The sequence below is a fragment of the Chrysoperla carnea genome, chromosome 5 (assembly GCF_905475395.1).
Source record: "Chrysoperla carnea chromosome 5, inChrCarn1.1, whole genome shotgun sequence".
Lineage (NCBI taxonomy): Eukaryota > Metazoa > Arthropoda > Insecta > Neuroptera > Chrysopidae > Chrysoperla > Chrysoperla carnea.
Genome location: NC_058341.1, coordinates 6,518,208 through 6,530,532, shown reverse-complemented (window position 1 = coordinate 6,530,532; position 12,325 = coordinate 6,518,208). Strand labels below are relative to the sequence as shown.

The window sequence follows — 12,325 nt, the reverse complement described above, 5'->3', positions numbered from 1 at the left end:
CTCTATAAATTAAATAAATAATCTCTGTATAGGCCCTCAGTAACTACATAGAAACATGTACATACCTCTATATTAACCTTTACCTAACATAGACACTTGATAACTTAAAACCTCTATAACTTAAAATATTTTGTGTTTCCCTTGGACTTTAAATTATCGAGGTTCTACTGTATTAATAAATCTACAAATGTAATTTTTTACCGATATCAGTAAGTAAATTTGGCATTTTTTAAGGTAGAATGTTCCGTAAATCCACTTTTTTACAGAATGAAATAATGAACTTTTGTCCGTCAATTAAAAAAGATATTTGCTATTAAAGTTGGAACTTTTTTTTTTTGGGGGGGGGGGGAGGGCTTAAATGTACCAGCTTAAGTGTACAAATTTCGAATTATTCAGGTTTATGTTTTTGAACTAAAATATATACTTTACCGTGAAATTTATTGAGAAATAAATAATAAACTCAAAAAAAGTAGAGGTTCTTTTGCTACCATTGTTAACTTTTTTTTTTTTTAATACACAATTTACTTCCAGCTAGCGAAACGATATCCTTAAAATACTGAATACATACCAAAGCGTTTCGTACAATCCAGATTTAAAGTGCCCAATTTACATACGATCATATCTATATACTTTTTCAAATAAAGTAGCAGAATCAGTAATAAAATTTCTCAAGGTTTTCTCAACAATAAACACTATTTATACATTTAAATAATGGAAAAATTTTTTTTTTTAATGTATAAAATATATTCTCGTGTTCTAATAATATGAATTTATTATAAGCCATTTTTACCCAAGACAATATTGTGTCTTTCTTATTCATAAAAAGTCAATCAATATGTGTTAATTAAACCATTTTACTTGTTCATAAAGGGATATATGCATGTTCATAAAACGTTAATACCACTCCTTGGACCAAATGTGGAAATCATGCTAATTAAAAAATGCTACGGTTAGGATAATTTTGGCAATTTTGGAGCAAAATTAAAATTTTTGGATTCTGATGACGTCATAAAGTTCAAAAATTCAATTTTTTTGATAACACAGGCAATTTTGATCCGATCTTACTGGAATTTTTTTTGAAACCCATTAATTTTAGGTCACTCTTTTCAGTTGTGATGTCAGTTTTTCGCTAGCTATCACATATGTGCTTAATTCCGAGACCAGGACTCCACATTCCAGAAACCTATTACAGCTAGATTAATTTTGATCATAAATTTAAAAAGTATGGCCCATATTTAGTAGGATTTCATACTTGGTTTATCAAAATTGGATAAAATTTGGATGTGATAGAGCAAAATTAAAATTTTTGGATTCTGATGACGTCATAAAGTTCAAAAATTCAATTTTTTTGATAACACAGGCAATTTTGATCCGATTTTACTGGAATTTTTTTTGAAACCCATTAATTTTGGGTCATTCTTTTCAGCTGTGATGTCAGTTTTTCGCTAGCTATCACATATGTGCTTATTTCCGAGACCAGGACTCCACATTCTAGAAACCTATTATAGCTAGGTTATTCAAATTAAGATGAGCATTTCTGTGGGCTGTATTATGCATTTTGTTAAAATATCTCCCCTTAAGGACCCACAATAAAAATATTTAGCTAGATTATAAAATTATTAATTAGCTAGACCGGTTTCGATTGCTTTGGCAATCCTCTTCAGTAGCATTTATTCAGTGGCATAAATGCTACTGAAGAGGATTGCCAAAGCAATCGAAACCGGTCTAGCTAATTAATAATTTTATAATCTAGCTAAATATTTTTATTGTGGGTCCTTAAGGGGATATATTTTAACAAAATGCATAGCTAGGTTAATTTTGATCATAAATTTGAAAAGTGTGGCCCATATTTAGTAGGATTACATACTTGGTTTATTAAAATTGGATAAAATTTGGAAGTGATAGAGCAAAATTAAAATTTTTGGATTCTGATGACGTCATAGAGTATAAAAATTCAATTTTTTGGATAACTTGGCCAAATTTTGTTCGATTTGAATGAAATTTGTTTTAATACTCACTAATTTTGAGTACTATTTTCCATTTTTCGTGTTAGTAAATCGCTAATAGCACTCCTTGAACCAAATGTAGATACCATAATGATCCTAAGAAGGCGCGAAAATTCAAGAAAATGTAAAAAAATTACAAATATTGTCGACCATATTTAACGTATATCGTCTGCTTTTCAAGTGAACAAATTTTTTTTTCGTCTGACTTTTTTGTCGGGGTTAGGATTATATACAGATAATTGGGGATTATTGAACTGATTCTATAAATATAACGAAGAAAGTAAGAAAAAAAAAGAAATTAATATATTATTAATACATTTACGTGAAAAGAATTTTTTGGCAAAAATTATATAAAATAGCTTTACGTATACGAAATATTTTAGTTATAGAATGGGCGCTAGTCGGAATTGAGTATGTCAGAATAAACGCTTGTAATTTTCATCATTCAAATCAGTGCTTCTACCATTTGATCGTCTTAAATTTCGTTTTCTCAAACTATAAATTCAGAAAATTAGGACGAATTAAAAAAATATGCATTTTTCTGACATTCCAGGTCAGTTTTGTGCCAATTAAAAGCTCGACTTAGTAGAGGGCATACCTCCCAAATTGTAAAAAGTATAATAAGCGGTTTTTCACTAGTTTTTCCATAAAATTCATTCAAAGGGATGAAATGAATGGCATTTGTAAAGTATTTCTTTTAAAAGTGATTTTCTCATTAGGCATCAATATTTCACAAACTATGATTTATATTTCGAAAAATTTTTCTCATAATTTTCGTCTAATTTTTTCCAAGATTCTGACAGAATCTACCTTTAAAATTTGAAACGTTAGTCTCAAATAATTTCATGCACTCGTTTTTTTTGGGAACGTCTTTAACTTTTACTCATCAGATCATTCTCAAAAATCAAAATTTTATGCAGATGAAGAAATTTGGGTTTTTATTTACTGTAAATTTTTGTTTTTTGGTGATACGAATTTTTAACTTATTATGGCAGAGATATTTGTATCATCAACATCGACTAGAATCCGTTCTATCAAATTTTACACAAAAAAAATATATATATATATAACGTCGTTAATAATCGTAAGAATCGCGAAAGAATCGTGGGAGGTAACAGTGAGCAAATAAAACATCATATTTAATAAAAAAAGACAAAAAACACTCACTATACTATGCTAAAAATAAATTGACATACTAAACGAGGACTTTTTTTTTCTAAATTTAAAAATATAAATATTTTTTAAGATTATTATTAATTCCATTACAACGTCATTCATAAAAATACCAATTACCATATGGCATTTAAAAACTGTCCATTCAATAAAAAACATTTAATTTTACATTACTTCCACATACTATTACATGTTTGATAGTGGATAATTTTTATGAACCATTCGGTGATATATAAATCTGTAAAAGTGTTGTTGTTGAGCCAATTTGTCTGGCTGGCTTTTATTATGAAAAGAAAACATTTATTGATGCTTTTTCATTGAAATTTTATTAAAATATTTTCTCAAGTTGTTATATACAGGGTGGAACCAAAGTTCATTTCATAGTAGATTCAACTCTTCGAGTGTAGAGACATGATTAAGTAGAAGAATATAGATCGATTTTTGGAATATTTTATCAAATTTTGCATGTGTATTTCTCACCAAAATGACAAATTTTGATGAAGACTCTGAAGCTCAACTTTTTGATTTAGACTATTCAATTTTGTACAATGATTCCCGTGACGAGACGTCAAAAATTCTCTCGAATCATTCGAAATTTGCAATAGAAATGCGTTTTCAAATGTCTACCAAATGATTCACGTTCTACAAATTTTCGAATGATCAAATTTGCGTCGTCGAAAACATACCTTAAATCGGCAATATCTGAAATCCAGCTAAATGATTTAGCCTTACTCAATAAACATTGCGGTGTTAAAGATCGGTGCACACAGAGTTTTGAAAAATGTCACAATTATCTTTTACTCGAAAAAAGATTTTCGTGATTTTATGGGCTTTATAAGCTAACATAATAATAAAAAAAAGTTTGAACCCCTTCCTTCGATAATTCCTGCGCACAGACCTTCCTACATATTTCTTCACGGTGTATATTCAAATTTGTTCGATGTTATTAATAATTTTTCCATTAATAATAAATAAATTTGTCATTTTTGATGATTAATATTTATGGGTCAATTAGTTTTTTGTGTTTAGAGGTAAATAATATTAAATATATTAGCTTTTTGAAATAAATAATAACGTATCATTTATAAAATATTTATTTTTTTATAATTAAAATTATATAAAAGTCGATAATATTTGTTAATCCAATTTTAATTAACAATTATTTTAATTAATTTTCAATATATAAACTATCTATGTGGCTTTTAATACATAAAATAATATATATTGATTAAAAAATAAATAAATTATTAATATTTCATAAACGTCATCAGTTTATATGGTTGGATGTATAGGTGATCAAAAAGTTAACCCTTCGTCTCTCGAGTGAAATTTTCTCACAGTGTTGATAGCTAACGTAATTTGGCCATCCCACAATTTGATCAATTAAAATTATTTATTCAATCGTTGTTTATTTATTATTTATTAGACAATTATTTATCATTAAGTTAGTCTCCCATACTATTGATTTCCAATTTTTACTTCTTTAATCAATGTATTTTAAGGAATTATTGATTGTTCGTTTATTATTAGCAATTATTATTTAATTTTTTCATTAATTCAATTGCAAACGCTTTTCCACTTTTACTGTCAATGTTTAAATGATAAGCGCAGGTGTATTGATATCATTATGTAGATTTATATTTGTTTTGATCTGTAAAAATTAATATTCTTCCGAGATAATTAAAAATTCCGCAAAAAGTCTTTACACGTCTAAAATAATTAAAATATCTATTATTTAATAAATTAAAAATATATAAAAATTTTATAACAGATCAAAAACATTTGAGCATTTCTTATTTTCATGAAAAAAAAAAAGATAATTATTGCTGCTCTATCAAATCATACAGAACAGAATTTTGCTTTAAAAAATATAATATCAAAAAAAAAAATTTATTGAAAATAGATGAGTAAAAGGTATTTATATTATATTATTGATGTGTTATATATGTGAAAAGCGGAGTAGTGGCTAGCCCAGTCGGCTCAGGTTACAGAGTACCTCGGTTCTTATCTAGCTTTGTCCCGATTATTTTTTAATTAAATAAATTATGTACCGAAATAATTTAACTTTTTAAAAAAAATTTAAAATTTATATTAATTTAGAAAAAATGAAAAAGTTTTTATCCCGAAAATTGATTTTATATTGTATAAAATAATCATTATTATTCATTTATATTTATTTTAGGTGAAATATGTACAAATTAATAAAATAAAATATCGTTTTTATCAATATTTCTGGTTTAATTATTATTATTCAATATTATACCTACCTTTATCCTTTATCCTTTACATCGATTTCAGGAATACGAAACATAATATCATTTTTAACAAAATATTACTACAATTATTCATTTATAGGTAAGCTTATTGAAAAAAAGGTAAGTAAAAAGAAATTGATAATGGGTAAGTTTAATATGAATTAAATGAAAAAAAGTCATTAAAAGGAAAATAAATACTAAGAAAATAAGTTAATAGTAAATAGGTAAGTAAAAGGTATGTATATTACATTATTGATAATTAAAACATGTCATAGTTGGAATAGTGGGTAGATGACTCGCCTTGGGTTATAGAGTCCCTCGGTTCGTGTCCAGAATAGGCCCGATTAGTTTTTAATTAGTTAAGTAATTATTATGCCTTTTTGAACAAAATTATAAATTAATTAATTATTTACTAAAGGTAAGTATTAAGATAATTATAATATTACATATAGACCAGGTAGCTGTGTGGATACAGTACTTGACTTGGAAAACCAAGGTACCCTGGTTCGTATCCTGGTGGAATTAATATTTTTACTTTTAAATAAATGAATTTTTCCTGTTGTTTAAATTTTCCACTCTTTTTATAATTAAACCCGCCTTCTTGTCATAAATCATGTCAATTATACATAAGTCATAAATCACTATTCTTTCAGGGGGTGGTAACTTAAATAATCATAAATGTTCTTTAAAGTCATAAATCATTTTTGAATAGGAAAACATGTAATGAGGTTTATCTCACTCATATTCTCCTATTCGCATCCAAGCGGTGTTTCTAGTATATTAATTATTTATTAATTTCCACTCACCAAAAAAGTGAACAGACCAATAAATAATAACTTTCTGATTTTCGAAGTTAAAACAATTACTTACCTGTCAGGCAATTCCTTCCTGTTCATCATATTCTCCTAGTACAAATGTGGAAAAAAATCAATCATTTTCTCCTGCATTCAATCAAATTGAAATTTTTTTATCAAAAAAGATCGAAAAAATCTTCAATTTTTTCAACATTTGTACTAGGAGAACATAAGTACGAATTAGTAGTTCCTGATAGGGAGAAAAAGCAAGTAAGTGTTTTCACCCCGAAAGTCTAAAATTTTATTTTGGCAGAAAGTTATTGGTCTGCCCAGAAGTCATACTCACCAAACACGGGTGTGCAGACCACTAACTTTCTGACTTACGAGGTGACAACAATTACCTTGCTATCAGGTACTACTTATTCCGTCCGTCCATGATGTTCTCCTAGTAGAAATGTGAAAAAAATTGAAGTTTTTGAACGAAAAAAAACTAATTTTTTTCATCATTTGTACTAGGCAAACATGTTGTGGTGGAAATTTGATAAAAAAAATGGAAGTAAAAAGTAAAAATATTAATACCACCAGGAAACGAACTAGCGTACCTTGGCTTCATAGTCAAGTGCTGTAACCACTCAGCTACTCGGCTTATGTTAAATCATGTAATTTATAATCATATAAGTTAATACTTACCTTTACTAAATAATAAATTAATAAATAATTTTGTTCTGAAAGGAAAAATGGGATAGATAAAAATCAAACAAAATTTAAAATATACAACGATTATTATTTATTTAAATTTACTTTTATTAATTCCTAAAATATGAAAAAGCTGTTATATATTGATGGGGTTAAATAAATAATTTGAACTATAAAAAGAGTAAGAAATTTTTAAAATTAGGAAAAAATTCATTTAATCTAAAAGTAAAAATGTTAACGCCACCAGGATACGACCTAGGGTACGTTGGTTTCAAAGTCAAGTTCTGTAACCACTCAGCCACTCGGCTTATGTGTAATCATATAATTTGTAATCATATAAGTTAATACTTACCTTTACTAAATAATTAATTAATAAATAATTTTGTTCTGAAAGGAAGAATGGGATAGATAAAAATCAACAAAATTTACAGTATATAACGATTTTTATTTATTTATATTAATTTAGAAAAAATGAAAAAAGTTGTTATACCGAAAATCGATTTTAAATTGTTTAAAATAATCATTATTATTAATTTATATTTATTTTAGGTGAAATATGTATAAAATATATATAATAAAATATAGTTTTTATCAATATTTCTGATTTAATTATTAATTTTCAATATTATACCTACCTTTATCTTTTATCCTTTACATTGGTTTCAGGAATATCAAACCGAACCTACATGACATGTTCTTAAAGAGTGAGATATATTTATGATAGTTTAAATCCCCACCCCCTGACAGAATAGTGATTTATGATATATGTATAATTGGCGTTATTTATAATAAGAGGGTGGGGTTAAATGAATAATTTAAACTATCAAAAGAGTGGAAAATTTTTAACATCAGGAAAAATTCTTTTAATATAAAAATAAAATTTTAACACCACCAGGATACGATATAGAGTACCTTTGTCTCAGAGGCAAGTGCTGTAACCACTCAGCTACTCGGTATATGTATAGGCATGTAATTTTTAATCATATAAATTAATACTTACCTTTACTAAATAATTAATTAATTGATAATTATGTTCTGAAATAAAAAATAGGTTAGAAAATTTAAAAAATAAAACAAAATTTAAAATATATAACGATTTTTATTTATTTGTAACAAAAAAAAAATGTACATTTTTATAAAACAAATTTACAGAGATTCTTTTCTTCTTTTTAAAGTTTTTATAAAAAATAAGTAAAATTCTATCACTTTTATATAATAATAATTATATTAACAAAGGGTGTACCAAAATTAACGTCTAATTCGAACTTCCTGCGTTAATTTTCGGACACTTCTTTATAAAACAAAATATATACTTTTTTATAAATACTACTAACTAAACCATGGAAATATGAACATAGCGAACGTCAGCTTATAAGTGGATATGATTAGCGAAGCCAGAGAGAAAACTGCCAGTAAGTTCCCCTGTGTCCTTGTCTAATAATAAGTATATATGTTCATATGATTATGACAAGGACACAGGTGAACTCACTGACAATCTTCTTTTTGATTCATCTTATCGTATTCACTTACAGGCTAGCAAATCTCCCGCGTTCTCTATGTATAATTACAATTCTATGAACAGGTAAGGTTTTTTTTTGTAGTGCCTCAACAACCTTAATAAAAAATTTGTGACAAATTTTCTATGTAAACTAAAAAATAAAACCCTAATTTAATCTGTAATATACAATGTATACAAATAGTACACTAAAATATGTTACAAAAATCGGCTAATAAAGGAAAATGAAAGAAACTGGGCGCATTTTACTAAAAGCTCATGGAATGTGTTTATTTGGTGTCAAATATCATTAGTGAGGTATGAGTTAGTGGTGAAAATATTTCTATTTATTAACAAACAATAAATTTTTAATTCAATGAAACGATTAACGTTCAAGTTCATGTTAAAAAATTAGTAATTAGGCAACTTGAATGACGTAAATGTTAAGTGTTTGTCAAATAATTGAAAACTATTATACATGTATAAAGTATACGTAATTCAAGTTGTCTATTTATTAATTTTATACCATTAACCGTGCCATTAAATTAATAATTTATTGTTTATTAACAAATAGAAACATTTGCGCCACTAACCCATGGTTAGTAATGATATTTGACACTTACGAAATACATTCCATGAGGTTTCTTTAATTTTGCTTTATTTTTAACATCTTTAACTGTACTAAAACATATCAAATCAAATTCAGAGCATATCATAATCTGTTGTTTTTTTTTGAAGAGAAAAATATATGTCCCCCCTTTCAAAAAAAAAAAAATCACCACGTTAAAAAATACCTTTATACAACCCAACATACACATTAAAAGAGAAAAACATCTGCCTGCCGAAACGATGCCATAATAACATAAAAGCAATAATAACAGCAGAGAGAAGAGTATTTAAATATCAATGAGGACATTGAGAGGAGTGTGTTCCTTGTACCGAAAAAAATATTCAATAAATCGTATGGTTTTTTTTTACGAACACGTGGCATTTTTTTTTTTTTTTGTTGTAAAAAAATAACTGAATGATGGAGTTTTTTTTTCACGAAGAAGCGTTTACCGATTCCATATACATAACTGTACTCAAACACCTGCTTTTTTTATAAAAATACATGAGTGTTTTTAATTTATTTACTTCAATAAAAATGAAATGTGCAGAAATGTGTTTTTAATCAAACTGAAATCGCGTTTTTTTTTAATTCAACTAGATGACGGTTCATAATATATATCAGTTTAGCTATTCAGCTAAACTATATATAAAATAGGAATACAAAAGATAGGATAATTCTGTTTTTAAGGAGATATGCCAGGATTCAATAATACTAGGGATTTCAATAAAACTTTATAAATACATTTTTTTGATTAATAAAGTTTCCAAAAATCACAAAAAAATTCCTAGGTCCCCGGGCTTTTTATTATTATTTTATCGTTCAAAGTTGGCTGAAAAAATAATGAATCCTATAGGTTATCCTTTTCAATTGGTTATTTCTTTATCAAAAAATCTAGAGAGTGTGATAAAAAACTATCTAAAATATTTAGACAATCTTGTAGTTTATAATAATACCATAACAATTTAAGTTGGCCGATGATATAAAAATAAAATTTTAATTTAATTATAATGTCATCGAAGATCCATCATTTGATGAACAGAGACGACTATAATTAGAGTATTGATGATTGAAGAAAGATATTTATATTATGAAATTTATAAGTATCACTTGCACAGAATATATTATATATTTTTGTAGTTGCTAAATTGTAAAGCTAAAAATAACACATTATTTGATTACAAAGCATGTATTTGATATATATGTATGTACATACCGTGCAATAAATCAAAACAATTTTACAATATTTAAAAAAAAAATATTGAAGGATATAACTGGGGATCAAACGCAAGTCCTTTCATTTCAGAGTCAGTTATCATAACCATTGGACCACATGAAGATATAATATGATGATGATTCAGATTTATCGCATCGTGTGGACATAGTTTTAAGTTTATTTGTATACCATGTGTGTTTGTATCATCTAGGCATATACATATCTGTAGTATGGCAGAATACATCCGTTTAGTAATGCATCTAAGCATGAGGTATTATATACATGTATTGAACATTAGTTGGAAGACGCTTGGAGAGTGGGAGTTTTTTAGTTACAGATAACTAGTAAGTATGCAACAAAACTCCCACTCTCTGCATGCATACAACAGAAGATCTGTCGTATCGTATCTGTAGTCTTACAACACATGTATATAATACCTCTCGCTTAGATGTATTACTAAAGGGATGTATTCTGTCATACTACAGATATGTATATGCCTAGATGATACAAACACACATGGTATTATAAAAATGGTAGTTAAATGATGTTTCCAATCCACTTTTAAATTATATGACATATCAATTAAAAGAGGAACAACGATCATACATTTAACACAAACTAATTATAAGGAGGAAGACACGTGTGTGTGTTATGTAATTGATAACACAACTTTCATACATGTTTTCATAACCTCATATTATATTATTAAAAATTAAAATCAATTATTATTATTTTAAAATAGGAAAATGATAGATAATATTTTTTAATAAAACATAATTTAATTTTAATGTAATAAATAATATTTGATTCAAACTTGTAAAATCCACGTGAATAAAAAACCTTCTGTCTATCTAAACACTAAAAATAATATTTATAATAAATAAATCTATCATCCAGTTATGACTTTTGTTATTTAATAACAATATAATTATTAAAATCAATGCACATTTAACGGTAAAATAATATAAAATATTGTAATGAACATTATTGTTTAAAATTAATTAAAAACTCTATTCAATCTTAAATTATTGAACATAAACTATTTTATATTGAATTTATATACCCTGTGTATATAGTTTGTTCGATTTTATCTTTGTTACTGAACCCTAAATTAAGCCAGGAAATAATATCGAACCTCCAATGAAATAATCAACACTTGATGCTTGTAAAATAATAAATTTTTTAAAATTATTGATTATTGATAAATTAATTAGCAAACGCGGTAAACGCTTCAGGTATCCAAATATCCAGCCTTACAAATTCAGTCTCCTTATACAACCTATTTACACTTTTAAAACAGACCTTTTGAAACAAGATTGATCCAAAAGTGGTCCATAAGGAGTCTATGGAAATAAAAAGGGGTCTTCGGTAGTGAAAACAAGAGATCTATAAAAAATAATTATTGTACATATATACAGGCATTGCATAACTGAGGGCCCTCGAACTCGGGGTGAAAAAATTTTGAGAAAGAGCTTCGATCATAACGCCAGTTTGTTGATGATAGAAGGATTAAAGGTACAAAAATTATAAAGAACTCGTTGTTGATAAAGAAAAAGGGAAAGGATACGGACAAGTAAATGAAATGTCGGCTGATAATACAATTTGTTACGGGCCCCACGCTATCTTAATCCGACATTGCGTAGCAAAGGGTCTGTCATGAAAAAAGGGCAAATGGTCTACGAGACAAAAAAAGGTTTGGGACCACTGCTTCAGACCTATACTATTCTCTATTTTTCCGTACAATTAAAATTGAGTTAGTTGTTCAGAAGTGCAGACAGTAAAGACAGACAGACAATACACAGGGTATAAAATTTGATACTTATGAACGAACACAACAGGAAATAAATGGCCTTCTTTTATGTCTCTTTTAGTCTTGTAGTTGTTATATGTTTGAATAGTCTAAAACAACAGGACGGCCATGAACTTAAAAAAATAATGTAACACAACATACATACACACAAAAAAAAAAACTATTAATTTTTATAAAAATTATTTTTTAACTTCTTTTTATATGGCCAAGAATTTTTTACAATAATTTAAAATGTATAACACACATGCCAAGTTAACACAGACAGACAAGTTC

General features: G+C 26.9%; 1 protein-coding gene across 1 annotated transcript in view; it reads right to left on the bottom strand.

Annotated features, from left to right (window-relative positions):
• Positions 1 to 11,362: 11,362 nt before the first annotated feature.
• The window catches only part of LOC123301761 (serine/arginine repetitive matrix protein 2), a 46,442-nt gene continuing 45,479 nt past the window's right edge, over positions 11,363 to 12,325 (bottom strand). The window contains exon 13 of the mRNA XM_044884648.1: positions 11,363 to 12,141. The gene's annotated coding sequence lies outside the window, so the exon portion shown is untranslated. The remainder of the gene's footprint in view (positions 12,142 to 12,325) is intronic.